The following is a 22,139-nucleotide window of genomic DNA, read 5'->3' on the forward strand; positions in this document are numbered from 1 at the left end:
GAATTAGCTCCCTGGCTGGAGACCCAACTCAAGCTTGAGTGTGACAGAGACTTCCCGCTCAGGCCAAGCAGGAATGCCCCTGCTTTATTTTTTATTGAGGTAAAGTTGGTTTACAACACTGCATTTGATTTGGGAGTGTAGGTGCACACTCTGCAAACATATGTTCCCACACCCCAGCAAAAGGCCAGTAGTCCTCCACCACCATCCCCATTTTGTTTCATGACTCTTACCCAACCCCCTCTGGCAGCCCAACTCTCGGGGCTGTGCCTTTATTTGGTCTTACCTTGTTTTGTTTTAGTCCACATACAAGTGAGGTCATCTGTACTTGACTTAATTCACTCAGCATTATCCCCTCCAGGTCCAGATGGCATGACTTCATCTTATTTATTTTATGAACTTTATTTTCTTACAACGTTATTAATTTTTGCACAGTATTTGATGTCTCCCTTCAGGAGTGACCCCTGCAGTTCCCCCACCACCACAGCCCCCACGATCCATCACCCCACAGTCTCTTCTGCTCTTCCCTCCCCTGTGGTCCCCTCTCCCTCCTCCTCCAGCGGGTGCCTCAGCTCTGTGGTTGGCCGGCAAGTCTTGTCTTTTCCTGACCTTTTGTTTGGTTTCTCTATATTCCACATATAAGTGAAACCATTCAGTATTTCTTTCTCCTTCTGACTTATTTCACTGAGCATGATCCCTTCCAGCTGCATCCATGTTGCCACACATGACATGAGTTTATCTTTTTTGATCACTGAGTAGTATTCCATTGTGTATAATGCCACATCTTCACAATCCATTCATCTGTTTGGGGACCTTGAGGTGGTGTTAATACCTTGGCTATTGGAAATAGTGATGCAATAAACAGAGGGGTGCAGGTTACCTTTTCATTTCGTGTTTTGAGTCCTTTGGGCAGGTCCCTGGGATTGAAATCTTTGAGTGTCGTAGTAGATCCATCGCTAGTGTTTTGAAGAACTCTGCATGGCTTTCCATAGTTACTGGGAGCTATTGAATTCCCACCAGGTACAAGAGGGTGCTTTTTCACTACAACCTCACCAGCACTTGTTATTTCTGGTTTTTAAATATAGACCATCTATTTAATATTTGGTGAGGGGGTTTCCATATTGTTTTCCATGGGAACTGGACAAGTCTACATTCTCACCAACGTTGTAGGAGGGTTGCTTTTTCTCTATATCTCCAATGTTTGTTGTTTCTGATGTTGGTTGGTTGGTTTTGAATTATGCCATTCTCAAAGTAGGGCAGTCGTATCTCATTGTGGCTTAGATTTGCTTTTCCCTAATGATAGTTTTGATAAGTAATTTTTTTTCTATGAGCTGTTAGCATCTGTATCTCTTAGGATCGTGTTTATTTCATTCTTCTATTTTTTGACAGAAGGGCTCTTTTATTTCTTCTTATTGAGTTATATGAATTCTTTGTAGATCTTGGCTATTAACTGTCTGTCATCTATATGATGGGAAAATATTTCCTCCCATTTGAAGATGGGTGACAAAATGAGGGGAGCTGCACAAAGGAATTATGGGGATGGAATGTGGGTGCTCTGGTGATGGGAGAACCACAGTGACCACACCAGAGAGGAGGAGTTATGTATTGGCCAAAAATTAAACAAAAATAAAGTATTCATTAATAAATAATCACATGTAAAATAAAAAAAAATATATAAATAATATGAATCTACCATATCATTAGGTAATTCTGCTTCCATGTATCTACCTGAAATATGGAATGTATACACTCCCATAAGTACCGTAGCACTGTTTCTAACAACCTAAGGGCCCCAGAACATATAGGTGTTAAGAAGATGTATGTGTATGTGTGTCTGTGTGTGTGTGCATATGTGTGTTGTATATGTTATGCATATTTATGCCTATGTACATACATACATATAGGTGCATGTATGTATTATGCACACACACAGGAATGACACTCAGCTATAAAAAGAGATGAAGCCTTGTCACTTGCGACAGCATGGATGGAGCTGGAGGGGTGATTCAGTGAAATAAGTCAAAAGGAGACAGAAAACACCAGATGAGTTCACTCCTATGTGAAATGAGAGAAACAAAACAATGGCATAGATACAGCTAAGCCAAAACAACCCCTAGAAATCTAACTGCAAAACCGAGACTATGAGGGCTAAAGATGAGGGTGGAAAACAAGGTAGAAAGGTGCCTGCTGGTCTCTCTGGAGATGATGTGTGCTTTGGTAGTGGGTGTGGGGTGGTAGCAGACCTCTGAAGGGGTGCAAACTCTTCTCCTAGTCATCTACAGTACTGGAACCAATATCAACTTCCCAAAAAATAAATATTCAGTATTGAGAAGCCAGGTTCCCATTGTTCAGCTCCAACTTCTGCTCTCCCAGTAGAGGCGGATGTTCTGGATCCTTTAATATAAAGTCACCCACCAGGTTTCAGAGAACAGAAATCTCTGCAGGATTAGGCCTAAACCCCACCTTCGAGGTCCCCAGACAACACCAATGTCAACCTAGCAAGGTCTCACATGAACCATAATACTGGACTCCTGGCTAACCCAGTAATAAAACACACGCCAGTTCCGCAGCCAGTCCTAGGTGCCCTGAGCAGTAGGAATTTCAGCACACCCTCCCAGGATTCACCCAGCCCAGGCTTCCGGTTTGTCTTCAACCTGCTGGGACGGGTTTTTTTCAACCTGGCAGCAATCCAAGCTAAAAAGCAGGACACCCAAACCAAAGAACACATTTCCCCTTGAAATTTCTGAACAGAAGCCTATGAATTAATCAGAATGAATCAGAATCTTAAAGGTGCCGTTCTGTTTGTCTCTTAACAAAACGTGTGTCTAGAAACCTTCCATGTCCTTCCCTCTCCATCAGATTTATCGCCACAGCCCATCACATTCTGCCCACAACAGTTAACTCAAATGAAAACATTATATATGGAATCCAAAAATATATAAAAGCAAACATTTGTGGATTCAGACTTGGTCTGTCTTGATCCAGATTAAAAGAAGAATATTTACGGTGTTTTTGATAAGGGAAATCAGAAGCAAAACCAAAAACAAAGCTAAAACTATTTCTGATTAAAAAAACAGAAGATACTAAGATGTCGCATACGATAAATTTTATTATATGTATCAAAAACTTTTCACAGAGGATTTTGCTTTCCCAATTCAATCAAGGTCTGTTCGAGATAAGAACAGAAAACAGTATTTCAAGGAGGTTCAAAAGGCAACATTGAAAAGATGAAAAAACTCCAACTTATGGGAGGGCAGCCATAGATGCGATCAGCTCCATATGCTCTTTCTTTCCAGGGTATCAAGAGTTTATAAATCCCAGATCACAGCAGGAGGCCTAAGCATGGCATCAGTAGAGCCACGTAACCCTACATCAACTATGAACCCAGGAAAATCGTGTCCAACGTGAGGTAATTTGCCAGTCCCAAAATGTCCCATCAGTCATCTCCAATGGCACACACGTCGAGGGAGCTCATCTGAAACAACATTTATGGGCTTTTCTCTATTCTCTAACCCCCCCTTCCTACCTTTGAAGACAGGGAAGCAGTAGCTATGTTGTAACCATCAGAGGAGAAGCATGAAACGAAAATTTACCACATGAAGCCAGGTGGACTCGGAGGATGGAAGGCAGCGAGGTCTCTGGGGTAGCACCGGGCTGATGCGCCAGCTCCGAGAGCCACTTGTGTCTGGACTTCCTGCGAGTTGGACAAGGGAGGGCTTGTGACTGAAGGCTGATGTTCTGAAAGCCAGCCACCTGAGCCAGCTGAGCATCACCTGAGAACTCGTTAGAGAAGTGAACCCCACAGACCTCCTGACTGAGGGGTTGGAGCCGAGGTCCCCGTCAAAGCCACCCGTGCTCTGACAAGTCCCTGGGTGTTTTCTGGAAAGCCTGACACCACCGCCAAACCAGTGTTAGCTGCATTTGCTGCTATTTTCAGCTGCAAGCACTCCTGGTGAATACAAGCAGTTGGGCCCAATCTCAATAAGCATCACTTTTATCATCGACTCCACAGAATTTTTCCTTGAGCCATACTCGTCACACTGTTGGAAGGTCACAGTTCACTCACACGTCACCTAGCATGTCAGAGTAAATGCCTTCGGTTCCATTGCCTTAGTAAACCGCTATTCCTTAGCAGCACCCACAAGGCTAACGGCTGGGTTCATGCTCACGGGCACAAGTCGGAAAAGCTAATCAACATTTTGGTCTTTTCTGAACGAAACAGTCTCTTTTCAGTTTTGTCTTGACAAGGCTAACTCCCTAGTAAAGCAGTTGAAATCGCATCATGTGTGTGTTCTGGCTTCTTTAGCTCTCTGCAAGGCAATGGGGTAAGAGGTCTGTCCATGGCCCTTGGTGGCTGGACTCAGCAGTGAGGTGGCCCAAGGCCCTGCTTCTCTTGCATTGGCCATAGCCTGAAATTACTCTGAAGCTCCCTGAGTGTCTAGTCCCACCCCACAGACTGTCAGCTTGACACTCGCTGTGGGGACACACAAGAGATTCTAAGGCGAACATGAAACTGGTGCTTCAAGATAGGCGGAACACTTCATGCATCCTGCTCTGAGCTGTGGGGTCCACTTTGCTAGTCCGTCCTCGGGTTGATGAAGGAGACACCATCGTGACCATCTTGTTTGAGCCTATTTAGAACCCTTCACTCAAACAGCAAACCAAGACCCTACACAAGTTCTTTCCCACCTAAGGGATCATTTTTGCCCTGAAGGCATTTCGCAATGTCCAGAAATGGCTTTGGTTGTTACAACTTGGGAAGAGGCAAGGATTATGCTGACATGCAGGAGCGAGAGGCTGGGTGCTGGTAAATACCCCACCCTACTTGTAGGTAGGTCCTGTGTGCTCTCCCATTGCATATAGAGAAGCCCTGCAAATATGACAGATAATATTGCTCTAATCTTACAACTTTATGTGGCAAAGGAAGATCCCTAATCGGCTGACTGAATTAAGCAAAAGGGAGGCCATTCTTGTGGGTCTTGACTCTCCGGTGAGCCTTGAAAGAGACCAGCAGGCCCTCCCTCATGTCGCAGCAGGCTAAAGCACAGCACTGCAAGCTGCCTGCAGCCACTTCAATGCAAGTATGATCCCCTGCCCCGGAGGTGACCCACATGGCACGGCAGACCCCTCCTGTCTCTCCGCTGCTCCCCTCAGCAGTGTGCTTCGTCAACCTGCCTGTTCTGCTCCCCACTGTGTCTCTGGTGAATCCTCTCACTGCTCTTGCACCTCTGGCCTGTACCCCAGTTCTTTATGCATAAATTAATATATCTTTTAAAAAACAAAGAAAGAGACAGCAGCCAGACAAGCCCAAGCCCTGTTGAGAACGGTCTGTGAAGGGCGCCATGCAAGAGAAACAGGGAGCTCTTGGGAGCTGAGAGTAACCCCCCTATCATAGCCAATATGAAAATCGAGGTTCCCGGACCCTCCCTGGTGGTGCAGCGGGTTAAAGCACAGCACAAAGAAGCTTAAGCCACTTCCACATGAGTTCGATCCCCACCTGCCCCGGAGGAGATCCACATGGCGCGGCAGACCTCTCCTGACCCGCCCGCTGCTCCCCTCAGCAGTGTACTTCGTCGATCTGCCTGTTCTGTACCCGACTCTGTCTCTGGTGAATCCTCTCACCCTCCGCATCTCTGGCCTGTACCCCAGTTCTGTACGAATCAATAAATAAATCTTAAAATAAAATAAAATAAAATAAATATTAGACTGTCACACAATTTAAAAAAAAGAAAAAGAAAAAAGAAAATCAAGGCTCCCATCATCAAACCAGAAGAGGCCTCTGATGGTGAGATGAGCACTATCCCCAGCAACACCCTGAGCCCAGGCAAGCAGGCAGCACCATGGAAACTAAAAAAATGAACGTGGGGGTTTGTAAGGCAGTAAGTTTGTAGTAGTTGTGCCAGGCTAGAACGACAACGCAAGTACCACGACAATGCCCACAAAAGCTAACCAGTACATGTGAGCAGAGTCAGGGTTGAGAACCGGCGTTCTCAGGAAAAATGTGTTCTCCACACCTCTCTTTTTCTCCAGTTCCTAAGAAGTAGAGGGAGAAAATCCCCAGGCGCTCCTCTTTCTCAGGCTTCACTCGCATTGGGGTCGGTTCCACACCAGCAAACCCTCAAAGAAGGCACCCAGAACATGGAGGGGAACAGGTAGCAGAGATCCAGGTCTGGGGAGGGGAGGTGTGTGGAAAAGACTGAACTCTCCCGAGGAGGGATGCTCAAGGAGTCAGAGGCTGTTGAAGAGATCAAATGGGAGCCCGTGTTAAGTTTCACTGTTAGGGAGCAATGAGGCATGTCTTCTTGACACCGGTGACATTGTCAGCCAAGCCTTCCCTCCTAGATGACAGCATGTGTCTTTAGATGTTCATCTAAGTGTGCAACTGAGCCGTAAAATGATGGACCTGCTTGGTGAGAAGAATGAGAATGAAAAGAGTTATTTCCCGGACCACGTCTGTGGGATCTCCAAACACCTGTTGGAGAAGGATTATTGTGCCAGAGATTTTCATCTTACGGATGAGGAAACAGATCTTGGACAGTTTCCCAAAGTCACTCAGCTAATAATAAGCAGAATAAGAATTTATACTCTGAGGTGCTTAATCTTCCTCCTCCTCTATGTTGGGGACCTCAGGACACTCAGCCCCTGTTACCAGCATGTCACTGCTTCCATAAGCTTCCTACATGGGGGGAGGGGGAGAATATGGCCTCAACCCTGGTTATAGCAGAAGGACCCAGAGGGCTTGTAACAAAAACACTGATATCCAGCTCCTCCAGCCCCATGGCTCTGAGTCCAGAGGATCTAACTTCCTTGCACTGACAGAGCCCCCAGGGCTGGCATTCTGTCAAAGCTCCTAACAATGACCCATTAGGCACCATTAAACTGAAACCATAATTCTCTATTCTGTATATAGTCAGACTATGACCAAGTCCACTTGTTCACTGGGGAACTTGTCCAGTGGTTTCTCGTTAACACTGAGACGTCAATCACTGTATATCCCTATGTGTCATCCTATGGATCAGTCTGGTTTGCTCAGTTTTCCACAAGATCAACATGCAGCTTACAGTGAGCGGCGCGGTGCTCAGTGCTGGCTGGGATGTCCAGTCTCCAACATCGCCCTGGCCATTTGCTGATCTAAATCGATTTAATTTGGCCTCAAAGCCATGAATAAAGAACAAACAAGGAAAAGCAAGGTTTCAGCTCACCTGCTGGGGTTGGACTACCTCTCACATCTCTGGCACATCTAAATATCTAGAATCACTTACAAGGACTTATAAATAGCAGGTATTACTATCATTTTCCATTTAGGAACTCTATTTTCTTTTCCCTTTATTTGAATTACACTTGCCAAAGGTCAAAGGATAGATGAAGTCAAACATGTTCAGGTAAAATGGGGCCCTCCCTGGTGGCACAACAGGTCAAAGTACAGCACCATGAAGCTGTCTGCAGCCACTGCAGCACGAGTTCGATTCCCAACCAGGAAGCTGACCCATTTGGTGCAGCAGACCTCTCCTGTCCTGCCTACAGCTCCCTTGACCAGTGTATTTCAGTAGATCTGCCTGTTCTGCTCCCCGCTCTGTCTCTGGTGAATCCTCTCACCCCACCCCTGCACCTCTGGCCTGTATCCCATTTCTGGTATGCATAAATAGGAAATATTTTTTTTAATTATGCCAAATGAACCCCACTCAAGGGGAAATTGAGGTTCTTGGTTTTCCCATCCATTCAAATTATCTAATTTAACCCCAAGAACAAATTATAGCATTCCTTAGAGACTCCCAGCTCAAAAGCCAAGCAAAATTATACCTATCTCAACAAACCAACAACAGGCTTGACTTTTCATGGAGCCATGTTTACAGAGCTGAGCAAAGGACTGGCCCAGACAAAGTGCCAGCTGGTATCTCCATGCCATGTCTGCCACCTGTGGACCCAGAGGGAGTGCATGGACAATCACTGGCAGCAACGCTTGCCTTGTTAGCTAATCCTGATTCGGAGCTCTCTGGTGTGGGTGAGGTTGTGTGTGGAAACATAAAGCAGGGAGGCCCATCAACATGATAAGAACAAGGATGATTCTAACGGGTATGACTCTGCTAGACGCTGCCCCTCGCTCTGGCATGTGCTCACCCTCCCCCCACCCCATGAGAGCATCGCAAGCCACAGGAGAGGGTGGCCACTGACCCAGGGAGACAGCATTTTTCAGAAGCTGGGATTTCAACTCAAATGGCCTTTTTCTAGAACCCTCATGTCATAGCCCTTCCTGTGGGTTAAAGAACTACAGAAAGTCTAGAAACTCGCACCAACTCCATCAGCTCTGCTTGCAAGCGTATGTCAGGCGAATTAGACCTAACAAGGTGATATCTGGGGAGAGGAAGTTTTCCATTTAAAAGAAAGGAAGGCATTAAGTTAATCCAGGGAAATCACTGCTGGCTTGGCCACTGGTGGGGGGGGGTGGGGTGGGGGGATTGAGTGGGAGGGGCAGGGTTGGGCCATGGGAGGAGGAAACCTTGGCCTGTGTCTGGGTCCTCAGGTCCTGCCCAGCTAGTCTCCTGTGCCCTCCTTTCTTACTGTCTCCAGCATTTCTGCATCTACTCCCCCCCTCACAGCTTCTTTCCACATGCAAATACTCTCCAAATGCATGGCCTTAGGGTAGATGTTGACACTCTATCACCCTGACAACAAAGGCTCAAAATTTCTCCGCTCAGACTGACTTTGGGTGTAAGTCATTTCTTTCCAACATCGTTAGGTCAAAAATAAATAAGTAAAGTAAAACCCCGGTTATTTCAATTATTAAGTAATCAGATGCAGATAAGGGTAGTAGTTCTCACGGTGTCCAACAGATGTTGCTGTTTTCCTCAATAATTTAAAACACCTTGTGATACCCATGTGAGTCATCACTGTCCCCCAGCACACCCCAGGGAAAAATCAGTCTAGAAGAATTCACACTACAGGCTTCATCTGGGCCAACTCTGCTGTGAAGTCTCCCTGCTCACCTACCTAGCCTTGGCCTTTGAAAGCTCCCTGAGCCACACTGTGAAGGTCCTCCTACACACCACCTTGGGCAACATGACTCACACCAGCCCATCGGCCACCCTTTTTGATTCAGTCAGGTTTGTATAACTCCAAGCCCTCAGCTCCATCAATAGTGTCATAGAGAACACCCATCTGCTCTCCCCACCTAGTCAATGCCCATAACATGCTCTTCTGGCACCTTGAAATTGTGTGCATTTGTGCTTCATTAATGACTCTGACTCGTGTCTACCTGTAAGTTCAATGAGGTCCCTATCTCCGGATCCAGTCTCAGCCATTAGCAACTGAACATGTAGCATTGAATGTCGTAGTAAGTGTAATGCACACTTAGTAGGAAAGCAAAACACCAGTGTGAAATGAATGAGTGAGTGAATGAATGAATCTCCAGTTTCAGAACTCCTTGACTGTTTTAAAGATTGTGACTTTTTCCTAGACTTTTACTCACATTGTGCTAAAGTTATTCCTTCCCATTCTTCCAACCACCTGTCCAAATCATGCCCAACTTTCAGACTCAGCTTAAATCCTAATCCACCTATGAAACCCCCTCAAATGACATGGTCCACCCTTCTCATTCTATACCCTGATCTTACACAACCTCCTGTCCTCGAAAATGCTAGCAATTTTCTTGAAAGATGACTTCTTCAAAGCCTCACACCTAGTGGGGGTACAGTGAACACAGGCAGGTCCATTGCTTAAGTTCTCATCCTGGAGGAAGATGGAGAAATGTGAGTGAAAATTCTGATCTTCACTCCTTTTCCTCACTGCTATCTCTTCATAGGACAGGGCATACGCACTCCCCTAAACTTACTCCCCTCTCTCTGCACTCGCCTCAGCAGTCCCCACTGGAAATCAGCCCAGAAAGCCCAAATATTACACATTGAGAGCCGCATGTCTTAGAGTAAAACTATGATGTTTCCAAAGCAAGTATTATCTCAGTCTTACAGAAGAGAACACAGGGGCTCAAAAAGATCAAAGGAGACTGGAAGATAATAGATACTTATGTCAAATTAGATTATTTTCAGAAATATTTACCCCCTGCATCATTCCTCTTTATTTCTGGGCCCTTGCTTTGTGACTTATTTTGTCCAAAATGGAAGTGATGCTGGGCAAGTATCAGTATAAAAAGACATTGTATATTCCACTTGCTCTCCCGTCCTTCTACCATCTCCATGAGAAGAGCCCATCAAAGCCAGCTCGCTGGGCTAAACGGGAAGGATGTAACAGGGATGCCTACTACAGAGCCACACCGTCTGGACTCTGCATGCACAGCTAACCCTGGGACCACTGCCAGACACAAGCAAACCCACAGGAGAAACAGAGCCCCCAGTCAAGCCAGTTTCAACCTGTCAGCGTAGATAGATAAGCCAACCAAGTGCTTTTCACCTACCCCTGAGATTTGCTTATGCATATACAGCAGTAGTTAGCCAGCATACACACACATCAGAAGAGCAAATGATAAATGAATGACTAGACTAAGATCTGGTAGCTAGTAATGCTCACATGGAAAGTTTTCTGCTTGTTTTCTCTTATTTGCACGATTTCTTGTTTCTCTCCAGCTGGAGAAGAATAAGAAGACTATAGCAAGAGTAGGCAAAAAGTATAGCAAAAGGTGGGGGGGAACCTAGTTATCTAGACAAAAGAAATAATAATATTCAGGCTCTAATATGCTAATGTTGTCTGGATTATCATACTTGTTGTTCAGTCCCTGGAACAAAATGTATGTGAAGCTGAGGTTAAAAGAATAAATTGCTATCCAATCCTAGAGCACAGGAAGGAATAAAGAAATTATCTAAGCTTCTTTGAGACTTGCTTTCACAGGCAGCCCGGAAGCTTATCAGCAAAGGACACAGCCTGAGCATGCGCAGATGGGACTAACCGTGAGCTGCACCCCAAAACGGTAATGTGAGCAGAGGCGATACCCGGAGGCAATGGGCCCACCAAAAAAATGTCATGAACTCCAGATATCTGGGGAAAAGTCTCGTATAAACTGTATAAAATGCTTTATAGCTAGAAAATGAGCTTCAACTGCGTTCGCATTTCTTTACCGCAGTCCACTCACTTCTTAGCAACTAAAATTTCACGCCTCTGTTCTTATCCCCATTCCTCAAAACCCACAGATCTCCCTCCCCCGACCTAAAAGGGGATTGCAGATTTGAGATTTTTAACTCCTGCCTCCTTGCTTGTTGACTTCCAAAACACTTCTTTCGTTTCTAAACCCTGGTGTCATAATTGGTTTATGCACATGGGGTGTTTCCATCGCTTGATAACAGATTTAATCTGAACAAGCACTTGGATTAAATTTGAAAATCCCCAAACTGTTCAGAATTGTTGAGTTGAAATCATGCCACCAAAGATCTACGAGGAATCTGTTATACTACTTCTTACAAGATAATGTGTATACCCATTCCCAGAAACTTCTAGGCTGGTAGCTCCCGGGAAAGGAAATGCAGACAGGGACTAGGCTGGTTCTCCAGCTTCTAAAAGATAAGATTTCTCAATGCAGTTAACCCAAGATTCAAACTGAGTAAACAGGGATAAGATCCAGGCTTTCAAAAGCTGTCTTTAAAAAAAACAAAAAAAAAAGGTCCTTCCTGGTGGCGCAGCAGGTTAAAGCACAGCACTAAGAAGCTAAAGCCACTTCCTCATGAGTTCGATTCCCGTTTGCCCCGGAGGTGACCGCATGGCGCGGCAGACCTCTCCTGACCTGCCCGCTGCTCCCCTCAGCAGTGTACTTCGTCCAACTACCTGTTCTGCACCCCACTCTGTCTCTGGTGGAGCCTCTCGCTGCCCCTGGGTGGCTGGCCTGTACCCCAGTTCTGTACGCACAAATAAATCTTTAAAAAAAAAAAAAAACTGGTTTTTAAAACTCCCTGCCTAGACTTTGCTATGCAGCCAGGTTTGGGAACCTCTTGTTTAGGTTAAGGGGATTTGACCTTATGACCTTCAGCAACACCTTCAGTGCTATATCTTATTTGTCTCAAGGTATCCTGAACCCTGGTATCAATTCACCAGCCTAGGGTGGAAGAAGGAGAGATTTCAGAAGGAAAAAACAATGCAATAATCTTTTTCATCTATGTTCTGCAAATTTGAAGTGTAACTTCAATTATAATTTCTATAATTTTCTAATCTCAATAATTTCTCAAATTTCTTATTTTCTCAAATAAAGTCCACCTTGCAAGGATGTTGGTCATACCTCCTCAGATTATATTTAATTAACAGGATAGTTTATCTCAGCCTTGGGAAGCCTATCCCTGTGTTTTACTTTAGAGTACATCCTCATGTTTTTTCTTACCAAGAGTTTACATTTTTCCCACAGTTAATGAACAGGAACCATTAACTCAAAGGATCCAATATAGATGTTTTATAAGGAATATGAATAGTAGAATTCAGAACAATGGAGACTGGGTGATAAATAGAACTTTAATATTGTCAACTGACTGCACTTTAAGCCAGTTATGGCTTTATTTAAATGAGTCACTAATCTGGCATACCCCACCTAGCAAACAGAAAAGCAGTTCAAGGAGTTGGAATAAAGGAAAAGTACTGATGACCATTAAGAGGGTGTGAGAATGTTATTAGCAAATAATAATAATAAAGTTTATTTCAAGTAAAGACCCTCTTAGGGGCAGGCTGGGGATGTCTCATGTAGATTTTCTCACTAGTGCTGATCAGGAAACTCCAGGTTGATCAGTTTAAATTTCTACTTTTGGGAGAGATTGAAACTACTGGTAGATAAGATAGATATGAATGCTGGAGGGAGACTTAGCATGAAGGACTCCGTACTGGGTCTATTTTGTTTTTGGGTTTTTTTGACAATAGCTACTGTACAGTTTATCTCAGTCTTAGGGAATGCAAACCCTGTGTTTACATTCCAATTTAAATTACAGATGAGACACAGAAAATTAAGTGAATTAATATCAAAGAACTACTGATTAATAGAAATAAAACTAAAATTCAAACCTGTGTGTTTAGATCATGTGTTATTTTTTTGTTGTTGTTACAAAGAGGTTGAATTTTTTCCCACATTTAATGAATAGTCAAGTTTCAGGTCCGTACTAAGATAAGTGATTCTGTGAATATGATTATTCAAAAACAAGCAAAAAATTTGACTGACTATAACATCAATAATGCATATCTGATCACTGAGTTTAGTACGGCTTCTAGGCTATTCACTATGAACTTTTGCCAAATAACAGTCTGGAGATATTAAAGCTTTTGTATAATGATCAAATAACACCCCTTGTTGTAACAACTTCAACTATGTCAGCTAGTCAATACATAGCTTCTAATCTCTTATGGACTAAACTGTTAGAGATTTTGCATTCCAATTTAAATTATAGATGAGGCACAGAAAATCAAGTGAATTAATATCCAAGAACTAATGGTTAATAGAGACAAATTAAATTCAAACTTGTGTGTGTGTATATATATCTGACATGCAGTAAAATATTCCCAAGTCCATCTTCTCACATTAAATAACATTTTCTTATATATCCCCACTCAATGATACCCACCTAATGCTATATTCATATTCCTACCTTGGCATCATCTGGGCAACATGTGATAAAAGCAGTGCTTGGTGAACTCGGAGCCTATTGATGACAAGAGACAGCCTCCATCTGAATTCCAGCCTGCCCTCCACGACTCTGCTAAAGATAAGTCGTGATTTCCATGCAAAAGTTCTCTGTGAGCCATTAGCTGTTTGAGGAGCCCCTGGCATCTTACCTTCAAATTTACACCTAGCAATTCTGTGCCCAGTATTCAGCCAAAGCTACTCCAAAAATACCACTTTTGGTGACCTGCCAGCAAGTTCAAAGTCACATGTCATGATTTGTGTGTTTGTACTTTCCCTTGTGAAGAACTAGATGATCACCTAGGGAGGGAAGTCAACCCTGCTTTGATATTCAGCCTTTAGCATTAGCAGCCACAGCTGGTGATATGTTATACTCCAAAAAGATCAGGTAGATGTTGGCAGATTCTGAGACAAATGTCACGTGACCCTGGATGAAGGACTCTTCAGCTGTCTGTTAAATTAGGTGGCTGTTCACCTGCCCAGGTAGTAATCTGCTCACCATGCACCCAGCAAAACAGTCCACTTCCTCCCGATGCTCCCTTCTTCCAAAAAACCTCCTAAACTCACACCACTTCACCAGTCATGAAACTGAGACACTTCCCCTCACTCAGAACTCTCAGTGGTCTCTTCTATGACCTGGAGACATGACTCAACTGAACCCTTTCCATTGTTTTCAGATGTATTATTTAATTTAGTAGAATAACAGGAACTTCACTCAAGAAACTTAAATTTTTGTTTGAAAAAAAAAAAACATCTAACCTGATGAAGAATTTCATTTAATAAAACCTGGAGACGTCTACAATTTCCTTACTCTGTACCTACTTTTCTTGATCTGCAAGTATACACACTCAGTTCCCTGATTTCCCATTTTACAACTGATTAGAAGCATGATGGGCCTGGGGGTGAAAGTTGAATAAAGCAGGCACACTGGAGTAATGAACAATCTGACTTCAAGGAAGATGAGCAAAAATTAAAATAAGAGCTGAGAATCAAAAGCATAACTCATTGTGCCTTTTAGTGTAAGCCAAGTAACCCAATAGAATTCAGTGGCCCTAAAGGCACCGGATTTTATTATGTAACACTAAATAATTTATGTGCTTAATAAAAACCTGTATACAGGTGCTCATCACTGCAGTATTCATACAAAGAAGAAAAACATTGAAAGAGCCTCTCATCCAACAGTGGAGACACTATCAGGTAATTTAAAAATTTCTATCCAGCAATGGAGAAACTTCAAGGTAAATTAAAATTATCTGTGCAACTAAATAGTCTAAAATCTTATGTGATATGAACAAAAATATTATAAAGTGATAATTATAAAAAATATTCTAGAAAAAGGTAGATCCAAGTCCAATGTATTCTATTCAACAAGCCTGAGAAGTATCACTGATTTCAAAAAGATACTGTTCAAGATGGTTAAAATTAAAAGGTCCAACACCTATAAATATGTCTTAATAACATGTAGAAGTTCAACTTTTCAAGACGCAAGATAACTCAAATCCCAAGAAGTGGACCAACCACTCAGTTCATTAAGAACGTTTTCTTTGTTTTCTTAAATTCATCCTAATAAAATAATCAATATCTTAATCCTAAATGCAAGTCTGAGATACAGAAATCACAGCCAAGTTTCTTTTCCCTTGAAAAGACTTAAGAATTGTTGAAAATATGGCAAAAGGGAAATAGACCCTTGTACCACAGTAAGAATCAGAAATCTGTTACTACACACAGTACAGAAAAGAAAGGAAGACAGAAGCCACCACTTTGAGCCACAGCGATGTTCACCTGCGATGGAGTGACTGATGGAGGAGAAGCAGAGGTTGAACTGTGTTTCTGAGTGTCCTACACCCGGCAATTCTTCCTAGGGAAACTCACTGGCATGTAGAACTGAATAAACTGTTACCTCTACTACCTCCATTCTACATTATTTTCCCATCTTATATGTTTGTTTGTTTGTTTGGAATTCCAGAAGATTCATCTTTCTGCTCATGGCTTGTGTTTTTCTTTCATAGTCTACCTATTTTATTCTTATTGCCCCAGTTCTAACTATTATCAATACTTACAATTATCAGTCATGAAAATATTTTTCATTATCTTATTTTGTCCAGTAAGGAATTTAGAATGTCTAATCCCACACATCAAATTTTATAAATAGGAATTGGTTACTGTAATTATCCTACATTTATTTCTGCAGCTTACCCAGGAGTTGTAGTCAAAGTATTTAAAAATGGGGCCTCCCTGGTGTTAACTCAAGAATTAACACTATTTTTTCACCAATTCCTAAGATCTATAGAAGAGGAAGAAATAATTCCTCACTCTTTCTGCAAAGCCAATAACATCCCAATAGCAAAACCAAACAAAAGAATTGCAAAAATAAATATAGACCATCTACCCTAACAAATATAGATGCAAAATCCACATCATAATGCAAGCAAACTGAATCCAGGGGCTTCTGGTAAATTTTTAAAATGAGGTTCAGAAGTCAAGTTGTCAACTGCTCTTCTTTCCTGAGAAAGGAGACCTGTTAACTAACACTTCCATTCTCTACAAGTCAATTGAACTCTTTCCTCCATAACAGCCCTTGGATAGCATGGAAGGTTTATACTATAAGACCTGAACATAGAAATTCCTTTGTTTTTTAATGAATAATCACAACTCTAGATATCTCTTAATAGCTAGTTGTCTATTAAGCAAAAGTCAACATCCAAACAGGAGAAATGACTTTTTTGGTTACAATGTCAGAGTTCCTTCCCTCATGTAGGACTCTGTGGGATACAAGAATATGGGCGGGGGGGGGGGGGGGGGGGGTAGAATTCAAAGATCCAGTATCTAATGGGTTTTACACAACACATAGAATCTACTTATACTAAGAATGTGTTTGCTATGTACCTGGAATTCAGATTTAAGCGAGCATCCTATAGGTTTATTTGTTAACGCTGGCAGCCTTACTCTACAACAGTATTGTTAAACATGATCGTTTTTTAGCTCATGGTATTGTGAGTTCCTGGGGTAACTTCAGCAACCATAATGGTTTGGATAGAGAAACCCTATTACAAAATTAGAACCTTGTGACTACCATGTCCCAGGAACTCATATGACTCTGATAGTTCCAACAAAGTTTCTGAGAAAAGAAACATTTTTTTCCACTATATTTCACAATTTCTTCCAGATCCAGGTTCCAAACTTCACTTCACCAAAGGCACCATGTGGTGGAGCAGGGTAGTTGGGACCAATGTAACTGGTCGACACTGCCGGTTTCCCCAAAGACTGTTGACCTGAGAGCCCCACACGTAGGTTTTCCTTGTGATCGCTTAGCATCTCCTGACGTGACTCAGCTGCACTGAAGAATTTAGGCCCCTTTTATCCGGTTCCATTTGGGTCCTTTCTCCATCACAGCTTCAATGGAGCAGCCGGGTAACCTATGAAATCTAGCTTATCACCTGGAGAAATGGTGAAACAGACAACATCAATTTGTGACTTTACCAAGTGACGCTAGCTGTGAGAGTCTGCTAATTAAATTTACATCACAGCGGGCTGAGAGGAATTGTGCTTGCTTATATTTTGTGGAAACCACATCCATGACACCAGGTGCCTACCTGGTTATTTCAATGTAATTTTAATATTTTCTGCCACTCATGTTACTTTCTAAGAGTCAAAAATAGGCCTTCTGGTTTTGATTGAAAACCCTCTAATGCCACCAGTCTTAAAAAGTTTACAAGACAACAGAAGCCATCATTATTCCTTAAAACATGCAATCAAGAGAGGAACCAAAGTCATGAACAGACAATGAGCCAGCCCCAACCGCAGGTATATGGTAAGGTAAGGGATAGAGAGACAATGTTGAATTTCCACTCCCACTAAGGCCGTAAGAGGAGGCAGTTACTCCGGAGAGTTCTACCAGGTTCTATCTCTAAATTGGCTTCTACCAACTCATCCCAAAGTCTCCAATTTCTGTCTACAATACAATTTATGCAATATACTTAAGGACCATCCCATGGACCAGTCTGTTGTTTCTGAGTACAGTTTTAACTCTTCATGCCACTAAACTTCATTCTCTACATATCAAATTACAGAAGCAATAAAACTATATATTTGTAATGAATTTCACATAAAGTCCTCCCCACCTCTGATTCACTTCCTGTTACCTGTACATGGCTGCTTACATGCCTGCATGTTTGTAGACCACGTTCACTCTCTCTGCTTAACTTCCCCCACCCCTATTACCACTCTGGCCTCTGCCATGTTCAGTCATTTTCAGATCCCAGCTCAAAAGTTGCTTCCTGCTGCCCCGTCACCCTCAGAGCGTCCTCCACACAATGCACATGCCTCCACATCAGCCTTTGCTTGTGTCTGCATTTGACCTACTCAAGGTTATCATCTATCTAATTCTCTCCTACTTAGCACAATATCTAACACATAGTAGGTGTTCAGTATTTACTATGCGAATGGATAATGGAGGTATTTTAGTTGAATCATGCTGGACCTGAGACTAAAAGCACAATCTCAATATTTAGATCAACAAATACGTTTTATTTTCCTTAACTGTAGTATCTTTTCCCTTGACCAGTCTGATGTCCTCGTAGTTTTTATGAGACATTCAGACTTCCTATGAGATGACTCTGTGTCACTCCTTCTCTACTGCTCCAAAAAGCCTCCAAGGGAATGAAGGAGTGATCATCTCCAAGCATAAATGACACTGTATTTTCTCAGAGTGGAAACATCCATTATCCTAGGTTGGCTATGGCTGTCTAAACATTTACAGTCAATTGTTGGTGTGTGTTCACCCATTTCCTATCATATTCTGTGGCACAGAAAAAAAAAAAAAGAATGTCACTTTTTAAAAGGCTTTGTCCTTTCTGGAGGTGAAAATTTTATCTCTGTAACAGATATGAGACTTTTCAGATTTTCATCCCATGAGTCAAATAATATTTCCCCAGAATTTTATATTGGAGAACTCAATCTCAAACTTCCTACAAAATGGTGATTTTTATTTCCAGAATAATAACTGACCCAAAGTTTGGGCCAAAAGCCATCTGGTGGAGGGATGCCCAGATGTGTAACTCTGCAGCCCCCAGTCCCAGAAATTGCAGCTGCTAAAGGAGCAGAGCATCTTTGGCACCTTTCCAGAAAAGCAAAATGTGGAACCCTGGCCCAGAATTCCTCAGATTTGTACTTTAGCACAATCTCCAGGTGATTCGATGCATATTAAATTTTAGAAAACTAACTTTGGAATCTACCTCCCAAAGAACAAGCTTCCATCTCCACTTGTGATGTGGCCTTTAGGTTCAAATATCAGTGTTTTCCATACTCTTTTCCTCCAAATAATGGGTCAGAATTTTCTTGTTCATAGTTTATTTCCACTAGGAACCTTTTGCTTACAAGTCAACATGATCGAGGTCAAGTCACCAAGCAGACTGGCACAAAACCACACATCTGATGTATGGTCACTTTGTTGGCAAATAAAATGTAATCAGAAATGACAGGCCAGAAGCTATTAGAGTCAGTGTGTGCTACTTCCCTGCTCGTGATCTGTCTGCCCCTAGCAACGCTCTAGATGGTGGCTGTTCCAGCTACCTGCACCCTACAGTGAAGACAACAATCATGTGAAAGCAGAGATAAACCTTCATCATTTTCAAGCCACTAAAGTTTGTTGGTGATGACAGAAAATGGACAACCAACAACCCATGTTTCTATAGCATTAAGTTTGCCTTTCTGTTATCTTTATGTTCAAGCAAGCATGTGACTTACTCCTCTGTGACTTTTCAATATTGTACTTTGAAAGTCAGCCACACTATAGGTAATTTTCATAAGTTCATCACATCCCACTGCGTGAACACTCCCGGATCTATCTGTGTCCTTTCAAGCAGTGGTCAACATTTAAGTAGCCACCCTTTGGTAACACTTAGCAGTCTTTCCTAGGTCTGAGTTTCTCTAGATGCGTTTAGTCATACATTGTCACCTGAATTCCATGCCAGTTCAACAGTTACTTCACTTTTAACCACCCTTACTTTACAGAGAGGAAATAACTGAAGACCAGGAAATCTGACCTACAATTTGCTCTCACTTTAAAGTCCCTGTGAGAACCATGGCTAGGAGGTGACATTTCTGCACCTTTAAACACCACCCCATGCTCTTAAACCAGTTTTGTTTTTTTTTTTCAAAAGAAGAAGCAACTCCTCTTCAAATATTGACTTCTTTTAACCTTTTAAATATGAGTGGGAAGTACTTATCTTTTTCTAGACAAGGATATTATATTAAATCTAATTTAGTACAACTATTTGTTTAGCAACTACTAATGGGTACAGAACATCCGGGGTGTTGGGAAGGATGTCAAATCACACAAAATGTCGCCCTCACTCACAAAGCCGCCTTCCTCCTCACTGAGGAAACAGTAGAGGCCTTCCACCATTCCCAGCAACAGGAGGTGTTGTAATTCCACCTCACCCTCCAACATCCTCTCAACTTGATCTCTGGAGGAGCTTGCTGTGTAGGAAGTCATTGAAAAACAGATGCCATGAAACGCTTGCCTGCCTGTCAGGAACCCCCTTGGTCCTGACTCATAACTTAGCAATGCTTTTTATGTGCATGCCTTTATTAAGTGAGCCGACTGGTTTATGAACTGGCCACAAGACAGGACTTGCATGTCGAAAGGGGCAGACAGGTAGCAAGGACAAGTGCAGCTAGCATGAGACAACGTGGGAGAAGACCAGAAAGCAGGAAAATCAGATGAACACAGCGAGCACCAGGGACGCAACAAGGACAAGCTGCCTCTGTGATTCAGTCAGTGCTGGGCCTTTCTGCCTGTGCTCAGTCCAGGAGCAGCTGTGGCCGTGAACAGCTTCCAGCACGGAGCTGGGTACAGCAGGCTTGGCCTGTTCTGGGCAAGGAGGAAAGTGAAGGTACAATCGGTTTTGAGGTCTTCTGCCTAAAACGTTGCACTTTGTAAAAACTCTGATACTTAAATCAACAACAACTCTACTAGATCAGAAACTCAGGCACATCATAACAATGATTTTTCTAGCTCTGTTGCCTAGCATGAACTCTATACATATTCCCCTCCCTCAAAGAGAAAGACAGTTATCCTTCCTAAGTTGCGAGGTGAAGAAATTTTCTCAGTCACACATCAATGTATATGTGTAAGTCGATGCATAGACCTACGTATATTATAAGTTAATAAAGGATCGAGAACCCAGAGTGACCTGAATTCTTCGTTTTTTCTTTTGTTTGTTTGTTTGTTTGTTTTTTGGGTTTTTTTAAAAGATTTATTTATTTATTCATACAGAACTGGGGTACAGGCCAGAGATGTGGAGGGTGAGAGGATTCATCACAGACAGAGTGGGGAACAGAACAGGCAGATCGACGAAGTACACTGCTGAGGGGAGCAGCGGGCGGGTCAGGAGAGGTCTGCCGCGCCATGTGGTCACCTCCTGGGCAGGCGGGAATCGAACTCATGCGGAAGTGGCTTTAGCTTCTCAGTGCTGCGCTTTAACCCGCTGCGCCACCAGGGAGGGCCATTCTTTGTTTATTTTTACGCTTAATTTTATGTCCCCCATGCCCTGACACTCTAGGAAGGGTGCATAAAGAGGACTTTTAGCTCACTGCTGTGTTCCTCAGATCCCAGAGCTCAGAGCTGCCGGGAGACAGGGCGACTCCGTCATAACGTCTGTGTGGAGGTCAGCCCGGCAGCGCATGGGGAAAGATGTCCTGTCTCATCTCAGCAACAAGGACCTGGAGGCTGCATCCCACGGGCATCTTCATTTGGCAAATGAAAAACCCTCAGAGTTTGTTCTAGAAAAGCAGTTTATGGAAAGAACGGGGATCAGAATAAAGCTCTTGGGGACACCCGGCAGCATCAACTGAAGAAGAGAACCAGGACAGATCCCTGGAGGCCACAATCCACCCGACATATATTTATGAAGAGCAGAGCTCCAGCCAAGAGGGATCTCAGCACAGGTAGCAAAATAAGTAACCTTGTAATGCATTACTTTCAAAAAATAAAAGTTGATCCAGAAAGTTCATGATAAACAACACATCCTAAATTTAAATAAAAAAGATTAGTGTTACTGTGTTTTCCTTTTGCTTTGAGATCCAAAAGGGCTTTGCACACACAGTTGTGCATATTTTGTTTAATTACAATTAAAGGAGGATAAATACACAACTGTAGCATGATGGGGATTTGGGATTTGAATATCATATTTAAAAACAAGTTTTACTAGTTGGAGGAAACAGTAATTACCTTTCTGGAATCTCCTGACAAACTTTAAAACCAAACCGGGAAAACAGGCATTCAGAGAGGGGAGGGTGGAAAGGGGTGAGGACAGAGTGGGGAGAGCACCCTGGACTGTGGTAGAGGACTATGGGTCTTAAAGTGGTGGGTGCACTGTGGTGATTACAACTGGGGGAGAATCCTATACTTTGAAGACACTAATAAGGATATGACCTATGGTACTTCAATTTTTTTTTTTTAATGACTGGCAGGACATTGCAGGATGAGCAAGTAGAAAGTAACTCTCAGTTATAATCTGCTCAGCTGCTCCCAGGGAGAAGCAAG

The sequence above is a fragment of the Condylura cristata genome, unplaced genomic scaffold, assembly GCF_000260355.1.
Source record: "Condylura cristata isolate star-nosed mole 26May11 unplaced genomic scaffold, ConCri1.0 scaffold00003, whole genome shotgun sequence".
Lineage (NCBI taxonomy): Eukaryota > Metazoa > Chordata > Mammalia > Eulipotyphla > Talpidae > Condylura > Condylura cristata.